This window comes from Dasypus novemcinctus, chromosome 3 (assembly GCF_030445035.2).
Source record: "Dasypus novemcinctus isolate mDasNov1 chromosome 3, mDasNov1.1.hap2, whole genome shotgun sequence".
NCBI classification, from domain to species: Eukaryota; Metazoa; Chordata; class Mammalia; order Cingulata; family Dasypodidae; genus Dasypus; species Dasypus novemcinctus.
The window spans coordinates 56,977,345-56,988,287 of record NC_080675.1 but is presented as its reverse complement, the minus strand read 5'-3'; the positions used below and the strand labels follow the sequence as shown (position 1 = coordinate 56,988,287).

Genomic DNA, 10,943 nt, shown 5'->3' with positions numbered 1-10,943 from the left:
TAGTAATATTTTGACAATGTTCTTTAATCATTAGTTAAAACATTAGCTAACAACAATGCGAGGTATTGGTGGTAGGGTGAGTTATGAGAGTTCTGTGTGATGTTATATATGTTTGTTTTTAAGTTCACAACTATTACTATATACTTATTGTTTATGTATGTTTATGAGTGATATACTTCAATAAATTTTTTTTAAAAAAGGTAAAAGTTGCACAGAGAAGGGGAAAAAAAACCACAATGAGATACCATTTCACACTCACTAGCATGGTCACTATCTTTAAAAATGGAATATAAGAAGTGTTAAAGAAGATGTGGAGAAATGGGAACACTCATTCACTGTTCTTGGGAATGTAAAGTAGTGTAGCCACAGTGGAAGATGGTTTTGCAATTCCTCAGAAAGTTAAGTATTGAATTACCATACAACTCAATAACCTCACTTCTAAGTATATGCCCAAAAGAATTGAATTCAGGGGAACAGCTATTTGCATATTAGTGTTCATAGCAGCATTATTCACAATTACCAAAAGATGGAAACAACCCAAGTGTCCATCAACTAATGAATGGATAAACAAAATGTGATTTACATACACACAATGGAGCATGATTTTGCCATGAAAAGGAATGACATTCTGATAAATGCAACAACATAGAGGAACCTGGAAGACATCTTGCTAAGTAAAATAAGCTAGTCACAAAAGAGAAAATATTTTGTGATCTCGCTGATATAAAATAATCAAAATCATTAAATATGGAATCATAAACTAGAAAACTAGAATACTGGTTATCAGATATTAGGATAGGGGTAGGGAAAGGGGAGTTAACTCTTACCTGGTACAGAATTTCTATTTGGGGTGATGGAAAATTTTGGTAATGGATGCTGGTTATGGTAGGACAACATTGTGAACATAATTAATAGCACTGAATTATAAATTTAATGTGCCTAAGGGGAAATTTTAGGTTGTATATATGTTACTGGAATTAACATTTTTTCAAAAAGCCATAGGATTGTACAATATAAACAGTGAATTCTAATGTAAACTATGGGCTATAGTTAATAGTACATTTATAATAATATTCTTTCATCAGTGTAACAAAGGTACCACACTAATGCAAAGTGTTAATAATAGGGGATAATATGAGAACACTGTATTTTCTGCATGATCTCTCTGTAAACCTACAACTTCTCCAATGAAAAAAATTATATTAAAAAATGGGTCAACAATTATTTAAAGACAATCTAATATGATTCTTGCTCAAGCTCTTCCCCCCAAAAATGAACAGGAAAGAATGCTACCAAACTCATTCTATAAAGCCAACATTACCCTAATACCAAACTAGATAAAGATACTATGAAAAAAGAAAATTACAGACCAATATTTCTAATGAATATAAATGCAAAAATCCTCCACAAAATACTTTCAAACGAATACAAAAACATATTAGAAGAATTATACACCACTATCAAGTGGGTTTCATCCCAGGTATGCAAAGATTTTTTAACAAAAGAAAATATACTACTGTAATAAACTAGATTAATAAGTTGAAGAACAAAAATAACATGATCCTCTCAATTGATGCCAAAAAGGCATTTGACAAAATACAGCATCCTACCTTGATAAAAACACTCCAAAAGATAGGCATAGAAGGAAGCTTTCTCAATATGGTAAAATGCATATATGAAAAAACCTACAGCTAGCATTGTACTCAACAGTGAAAGACTGAAAGCTTTCACACTGAGATCAGGAAAAAGACAAGAATGCCCACTGTCACCACTGTTATTCTATATTGTGCTAAAAGTTTTAGGAAGAGCAATTAGGCTAGATAAAGAAATAAAAGGTACCCAAATAGAAAAGGAAGAAGTACTTTAAAAACAGCATGGTACTGTTGACTGACTGACCAATGGAACTGAATTGAGAACTCAGAAATAGACCCTCAATCTACAGCCAAGTGATTTTTGACAAGGCTGGCAAGGCCACCCAGCTGGACCAGAACAGTCTATTCAACAAATGGTGCTGGGAGAACAGGATAGCCATATCTAAAAGAAAGAAAAAGGACCCCTATCTCACACTTTATACAAAAATTAACTCAAAATGGTTCAGGAACCTAAATATAAAAGCTACAACCATAAAATTCTAGAAGAAAATGTAGGAAAACATCTTCAAGATCTTGTGGTAGGTGGGATTTTCTTAAAACCATACACCTAACTCATGAGCAGCAGCAGCAACAAACAGATAAATGGAACCTCCTCAAAATTAAACACTTTTGTTCTTCAAAAGACTTTCTCAAGAAAGCAAAAAGGCTTTCTCAATGGGAGAAAACATAATATTTGTGCCATGCCAAATATTTCAGCTGTTTTGTTCTCTTCAGCTGCAAACTATTGGGCGAATGGCTCATCTCTCTTCCCAGGGTTGCAGGATAAAAGCTGACACACTTCTCTCCTCTGGCATCCATGAAGCTCTCACTATTCTTGTGTATCTTCTGTGTGAGTGTCCGTTTATATACCCCACAAAGGGGGTGGGGATTCAAACTGAGTTGCCCTAAGGATGTGGTTGAAACAAAGCCCTAATCGTAACATGATTTAATCAAAGCCATCTCAGCTGAATCTAGTACAATCAAAGGGTATCGCCAGGCACAGAGGAACAGACCAGTTTACAAACATAATCTATATCTTTTTTTGGAATTCATAAATAATATCAAACTGCCACAGGGGGTATGGGATTTTTCCTTTTGGAGTAATGAAAATGTTCTAAAATTGACTGAGATAATGACAGCACAGCTCTGTGATGAAAATGAGAGCCACTGAATGCATACTTTGAATGGATTGTACAAAGTATGGGGCCATACATCACAGGGAGTCCAGGACTGAATGATGGACTGTGGTTAACAGGACAAATATGAAAACGATTTCTCCTGAATGGTAACAAATATATAGTACTAATACAGGGTGTTAATACTTGGGTGGGTTGGGGGAAATTCACCAAATGTAAGACATAGGCTGTATTTAGTAGAAACATTTTGAGGATGCTCTTTCATAGTTTGTATGCAATGTTTTACAACAATACAAGGTGTTGGTGGTGGGGAGCTGTATGGGAGCCTTGTATGATGATAGGCAGGTTTGTTTTGAAAATTCATAAATTTTACCATACATTTACTGTGCGTGTACGTTTGTGTATGAATAATATACTTCAATAAAATTTTATTTTTAAAAAAAGAGCCCATAAAAACAAAAAAAATGGGTCAAAATCAAAGTTTTAAGTATGTTTAGGAAACTTCACATACTGTACCTCTCTCAAGAAGAGTCACAGTTGAGCATTAGTATAATAAAGGCTCTGAGAAATCTTCCAAAGAAGTTTAAATTTGTAACCAGGCTGTTTCTCACCAGAATCATCCCAATGATGTGAAAAATGCAGGGTTAAACCAATATCATTAGATCACTACTGTGTCCCCCGCAGCAGTGGAGCCTGGTTAGGAGAAGGGTTTAGAAGCCAGCGATGGCGGGATGCTTTCGCTATTCAGAGATGGATTTGGAAAAAGCATTGGGGAAGGGGATTCTTATCTTTGTTTAGATTATGAAAATATGGCCATAAATTTGTACTGTTTTGGGTTTCAACTCTAACATACTTGGACACATTTCCATTACACTTTCAGTGGAAAAGGCATAAGCAATTTTGAATCAATAACCAAAGCTAAAATAAGGATTTGATGACTTCCAAAATAAGGAAACTTTATTTTCTTTAATTTTCTCTTTGCCAGTCAAAGAGCAAGTTACCCCTCCAGAGGTCTAAGGTCCCACTTTTGTAATGCTGCCCTATATAAATCCTGTAAATAGGAGTAGTTTGCAGTGCTTACATTAAACGTCCTGACTGTATTTATTTGAGTTTATCTATGACACCTTATGAAGTGTTTCACTGTAAAAGCTAAAATTAATACTTCACACATTTGTTTATTTTTAAGAAGTGTGAACCCATCTGTATGTGTGTTTGAAATTTTGGTTCATTTGCTTGTATTTATATTTTATTTGAATAAGTACCAGTTAATTGATTTGGATTATAATGTTTAGAAATCATTCAAAAAGAGTGTACCTAAGTGTTCTAAAAACTAGTTAACTCTTCTTATCTAACTCCATTAGATAAGAGAGAGCAGCCTCAAAAGTTTTCTTCATGGATTTAACATGCTTGTCTAATTCACATTTGAGTTTGACTATTGAAGAATCTAAGGCAGGGGTTCTTAACCTTTTTTGTTCCATGGACCCTTTTGCCAGTCAGGTGAAACTCATGGACTTCTTACTAAGTACACGCTATATTGTGTCTTATTTAATAAATACATCACACTTGTACCAACACAACCCCACAAGAGTTTTTTTTTTTTTTTTAAATTTTCAATTCAAGCTCACAGACCCCTGGTTAAGAGCACTTAATCTAAGGAATCACGGCTGCTCATGGCCTTTAGGCAGTGGCATTCTATTTACCTAAAATTGAGTCTAAGGAGTCTTTTCTGTGGAAGAATTCTTCAAATTGAGGAACTGAAAGAATGTGAAAATTACCAAGTGGATTAAAATTTTAACCCCTTTGGGTAGGTCCTTTAGTAAAAACTGAAAACAGATTCCTCAAGAGTCCCAGTGCTTCATCCAAGGATTACCACCCAGGATTACCCTGTGCCAGCCAGCAGCTTGGGTTTTGGATTGGCTTAGGCCATGGGCCTGTGTAAAAATGCTCCAGGCATATAGGAAGTGGTGCAGGCAATCAGCACTCTACCTGGGCCAACAGAACGCTGCCTTTCTGTTTGAATGTGTGCCCCAGCCAACACAGATTTTTCTGAGCTCCTAATAATGAGATCTGAACTCAAGTTTAGCCTCCATAAGCTATGGCTCCTGTGCCTTTTACTCAGCTTATCTTTCACTGTTGCTTTCTCAGCAGACCTGACTCCTAATTTAGCCTTCCCACATTCCATCTGCCACCAGTTCTGCAGTTCTGTCCTCCACATCTCTCTCTCTCTCTCCATCCTCTTGAATCCTGACTCAAACGCCAACAATCCTGTCCTGGGACTTATTACACGGCTTTTGAGAGAACTTTATCTTTGAAGAGTGAATAAATCATGTCTCTGTATGAGGCAGAATAAGCTATACAGAAGCTACTTTACCATCCTGGGCCCACCCTTTAGGAAACACACTAGATCCTAGTGGCAAATATAGAGAGAGCTCTATCTGATGCAGATGTCAACTTGGCTTACTTCAAACCAGGCTTAAATTCTTTCCAATCCTGGGTGCTTCTGTTCAGTCACCCAAATCTAATCTTTTATAGTCTAGTCTAGTCCAATTCCTTTTCTACAACTTGTCCTGAATAAACTTCTCTAAAGAATCACCTGTGCTAGCCTCCTTCCAATCAAGAAATGTTTTCCCTGCCTGCCAGCTACATACCTAGTTTATCTAAATCTCATTCCTCCCAGATTACTGCCTAATAATCAGGTATTTGGAAGTTAGAATGTAAAATTCCTTTTACATTAGATTGCTTTTTATTGTTTTGTTTTTTTTCTGTTATTTTTTAATTAAAGTTAATAGATCACAAAGAATGTTACATTAAAAAACATAAAAAAAAACAAAAAACTTAAGAGGTTCCCATATAACTCATTCCCTACCCCCACCTCATCGTTTTCGTAAATTGTATTTTTTTTCAAGATAAATACACAAAAAATCTTACATTAAAAAATATGAGGTTCCTGTATACTCCCCACCCCCCCACCTCACTCCTCCCACACCAAGAACCTCCCTCATCATTATGGCACACTCATTGTACTTGGTGAACACATTTTGGGGCACTACTGCACTACATAGATAATAGTTTACCCTGTAGTTCACACTCTTCCCCAGTACATTCACTGGGTTATGACAGTATATATAAAGTCCAGCATCTGACCCTGAAATGTCATTTAGAACAACTCAAAATCCCAAAATGCCTCCACATCAAATCTCTGCTTCCCTCTTCCTGCCCTCAGCAAATTCTGTGGCCACTTTCTCCACCTCGATGCTAAACTTTCTTCTATTACTGATTATAACAGTTTTATACTAGAATATCGGTAAGTCTACTCTAGTCTATAATTTATTCCTTCATTCTGTGGACCCTGGAATGGTGATGTCCTCTCCACCTCTACATCAAGAGGGGGCTTAGATTCCACATGGATGATGGATGCAATTCCTCTGCTTGCAGTTGTAGGCACTCTCAGTTCCCTGGTGTGGTGGTTGACCATCTTCACCTCCCTGTTAGCGGACCTGGGTAAGACCAACGAACCAGAGAGTAGGATAAATAGTTTTATATTATACTATTATATTATATTATATTATATTATATATATTAACAATCCTAAAAAACTTCCATGTCCTATCAAATGCACAACTTAAAAAAGAAAACTATGCTTTTTGTTCACTTTTTCCTTGAACATATAAAATGTATTTTCATAGATCAGAACAACTTTGGAATAGACACTGCAGTTTCCTCACAATAGCGATGGGGAAAGGAAAAGAGATTAGATGTGCAAGTAACTTATTGGGGGGGGGAATATCTTAGAAGGTTAAATGGTGAGGAACAGGAAGAGGCAGGAAGAGCCATTCAGACGGTGATGCAGGTGTGAGACCTGTGACAGGAAAGAGGGGAAGAAGGACTGGGTAGGAAGAGCCTCAGACCAGACCACATATCTGGGCAAGTCTCTGCCAAGTCCATGGGGCATCCCTGAGCAAAGCTTGCCTGTTAGGGGAGTCCAGTGTCAGGCAGCAACAGCCCAGCTTTAGGACCTGGCTGTGCTCAGTCTTTGGCTGGAAGAAGTCCCAGGGAAGTGTAGCCTTGGCATTAACATGCTGAACCCAAAGGGATGGCAGTTGGAGTCAGCTATGCCACCCAGTAGCAGGCTCTCATGGAGATTGAGTTGACATACCTCCATGACTGCCATGGGTGGAAGTTACAGAGCAAAGACTTAAAGAAAGCAAGTTTCAATAATCAAGGACATCCAGGGATGCAAGGGCCATCCCAGAAAGCTTACAGCATTATCTAAATAGCCACTTAGAGGGATGGATGTCAGCCCCATGTCTTTGAGACTTCGGAATCTCATGGGCCAGAAAAACTAGGTGTGGTGGTTTGAAGCTGTATGTACCCCAGAAAAACAGGTTCTTAAATCTTATCCATGTCTGTGGGTGTGGACACATTTTAAGCAGGGCCTTTTGATGAGGCTATTCCAGTTAAGGTGTGACCCACCTCATTCAGGATGGGTCTTTTTAAAGATTTTTAATTTATTCCCCACCTCCCCTCCGTTGTCTGCTCTGTGTCTGTTTACTGTGTGTTCTTCTTTGTCCACTTGCATTCTTGTCAGTGGCACCAGGAATCTTTTTGTTGTGTCATCTTGCTGCATCAGCTCTCCTTGTGTACAGCGCCATTGCTGGGCAAGCTGTGCTTTTTTCGCATGGGGCGGCTCTCCTTGAGGGGCGCACTCCTAGTGCATGGGGCTCCCCTACGTGGGGAACTCTCCTGCGTGGCACAGCACTCCTTGGGGCTCCCCTAAGCAGGGGACACTCCTGCAGGGCATGGCGCTCCTCGTGCACATCAGCACTGTGCGTGGGCCAGCGCACCACACAATTCAGGAGGCCCTCGGTTTGAATCCTGGACCTCCTATGTGTAGGAGGATGCTCTATCAGTTGAGCCAAATCCGCTTCCCCAGGATGGGTCTTAATCCTATTACTGGAGTCCTTTATAAGTGGAAGCAGAACAGAGAGAAAACCACAGAAGTTTAGAAACTGAAATCAATGAAACTCAAGAAAATGGAGAGATGAGCAGATGTCGCCGTGTGCCTTGCCATATGGCATAGGAGCTAAGGATTGCTGGCAGCTTATATTTGGGAAGAAAGCATTGCTTTGATGATGCCCCGATGTGGACATTCTCCTGGACTGTAACCATGAGCAAGTATATTCTCATTGTTAAGGCCAAATCATTTCATGGTATTTGCTTTGAAGCAGCCTAGGAAAGTAAACACCTCTTCTTAGGCACACTTCATATTGTACCTTTAAGTGAAGTGTGTGTGTGTGTGTGACTTCAGGCTCCCCACAACACATGCCTCTTCTATCTTTGCATTCTCCGTTTGCCTAGCACAGTGATTTACATTCAATAAATACTTCTTGTTGAATGAATCAGTGAATGAAATGTGGGAGAGAAGTCCAGAAAAGCAGACATTGGCCAAACCCTGGAGTCTGTATGCCAGGCTGAAGAGCACAGAAAGAATTCAGTGCCTTTCTGCAAATCACAGAAATTGTCTGAGCTGGGGAGTGGTAAGATCAAAGCTGTGGTAGGGAGACAGAGTAATAAGGCTCCTACCCAGGTAGGAAGCAAAACAGGTGCATAAGCAATTCTTGGTGTTGAAGACCTAAGTTTCACAGTGTGGTTTCTTTTGAACACTTTTGAAATTTAATTCTATTCAGTAATCCTGAGCTCATAAAGTATTTTGCTTTTGTTTGTTTTTACTTTTTAAAATTTATGGTAGAAAAATTAGAAAGTACAGAGAAATCAAACAATCATCTCAGTAATCCTACTACCAAGTGAAAATCATCAGTATTTAACATGGTGTAATTCTTTTCAGACCTTTTCCTTCGCAAAAAATGTTCATAAAAGAAAATCTATATTTTATGATTTCTAAATATTTCTATATTGCCTGTATATATTCAATAAATATAAATATAGGGGAGCAGATGTGGCTCAAGCAGTTGAGTGCCTGATTCCTACATGGGAGGTCTTGGGTTCGGTTCCCATGTCTCCTAAAAAACAAAAAAAAAGCAAACAGATGAAAAAAACAACTCAGGGGAGCCCATGTGACTCAGTTGTTGAGTGCTGACTTCCCACATATGAGGTCCCAGGTCCTATCCCCAGCACCTAAAAAAAAAGATATATATATTTTATATATGTATACAAGCATATAATTGTCATATGGCTTTTATGTTAGCTAGAAGACATTATCTGTCTTCAACACTGCATCTTGAAGACCTAACACAATACATGCTCAATGAACATTTACTGAATTATTGAATTATTGAATGATTATTTATTGTCATTCACCTTTATGTGGAGATTTTAATACTTGTGGTAATTTATAAATCAAATAATTAAAGACATCAGCTCCAATGTTGCTATATCCAATGCATTCCTTTTCTTTATCTTATTACTGCTAGAAAAAAATGGATTTAAAATATACAGACAGGGGCTCCTCAGGGTGCCTTATTGATGTGAACAATAGCTAGACTTTTTTTTTTAAGCAGGTACAAAGATTGGGACATCCTACATGGGAAGCAGGTGCTCAGACCCCTCAGCTACACCCACTCCTTGCTAGACATTCTTTTAAGCAGTGATTTATCAATATGACACTGATTTACCTGGACTCTTTGAAACGTGAACATTTGATTTATTTGACCAAAAGTATTATTCATTGAGCAAACACCTATTAATTTTCTCCCCAGATTCTAGGAAGGAGAAAAGCAAAATAATGTTGAGAATGTTAATTCAATTGATAATCTGATCAGTCTTTTATTCATACAGAATATTTTTGATTCATTGACTAGTGTGGACACAGTACCCAGTCCAGTACCTGGCACACAGTAGGTGCACAATAAGTATTTTTCAAATGAATTAATAGGAATATAACAAACACAGACATATTAATATATCCTTTACACCATATTTTCATTCCTTTTCCCAATGATGTGACTATTTAGCACTTGTTAGTCACTTCTCAACTATCCATAGTAACTGGGGATGAGTTCGCAGAGGGAAAATCCACATTAATACAAAGACATACTTAGTGATAGTCTTATCCGTCCTTCAGTGTCAGGCTTTCACTCTCCGTGGGGAAGAGTGAAATAGGGTCACTGGGTTTTATCTCCATACACCACATCAGAAAAAAGACCTGGAGGCAAGGGAAATCAAAAGCATGGGAGACCTGTTACTCATGTCATGTTTACCTTTGTATTTTTCAGTCCATGAGGGGTGTTCCGAACAGTAAAATCTCAAAAATTAGTTAAATCAACATCTTTTCCTAGGTCAGAGGACTACGCTCCTCCAGTAGATGGCAATATTTTCTTTCTTCAGCAGAAGTAGGATTCTTGAATATTTGCAAGACTTTTTCCTTTTTTTTGAGTTTTACTATTCGTTTAGCAAGTTGCAGGTGACAATAAATAAGTTAATGAAAGTGATGTTTCTTTGACTTTACTTAAAAACAAAACAAACACCAAACACTCTTGGAGGGGGAGGGTTTTCAAAAGCCCCAGATGGTGAGTGAGGGCAGGAACATCTGCTTTGGCTGCAGTTTGTAGCGAAGTATATAGGGAGATATTTTGTATTCCCATTCTACCCACCATTTTCTGAGTACTTTGTTATTACTAAGTAGTAGTTAATTTATAGAGAAGTCTTGGAGAAAATGATATATCAAGTTTGTCTGCCTTGATAGTAATAAAACAAAAGGAAATAAAACACTACAGAATTCTTATTTTCTAAACAAAATAGTCATTAAATTATTTAAGCAGCTATCTTTTCTTTCTGGTTAATAATGAACAATTTTTTAAAAAAATTCATACACCCAATATTAATGTTAACATCTAAGTCTGGTGTTTTTGTTTGTTTTTTTTTTTGTACTAGTTCAACAAGAGCTTCCAATACCCTAAATACAGATGGTTAGGATTGGTAATGTCACAGGTCTGACATAACCTAAAACCGCAAAAACTAGACTTGAGGAAGAAAGGAAGAAAGGACTGAAATTCCAGGGACATACGTTTAGAGTAGAGATGGAAGTGTTAATTAATGCAATATCTCAGATACCTTATCTTCAAAACACTGTTTTAGTGAGAGAAGCATGCATTTCACTGATCTCTCAGAAGTATTCTTTTGTAAACAAACCTTCAAGTTGCTGGAGAAGATGTTTGAG

The 10,943-nt window shown here is 37.6% G+C and overlaps 1 long non-coding RNA gene across 1 annotated transcript; it reads right to left on the bottom strand.

The window, feature by feature from the left end:
- Positions 1 to 5,487: 5,487 nt before the first annotated feature.
- Positions 5,488 to 8,772, bottom strand: LOC139438656 (uncharacterized). The gene is made up of 2 exons (XR_011648339.1): positions 7,287 to 8,772; positions 5,488 to 6,264 (listed from the first exon to the last, which is right to left on the bottom strand). It is a non-coding gene; the product is annotated as an uncharacterized lncRNA (long non-coding RNA).
- Positions 8,773 to 10,943: the final 2,171 nt, after the last annotated feature.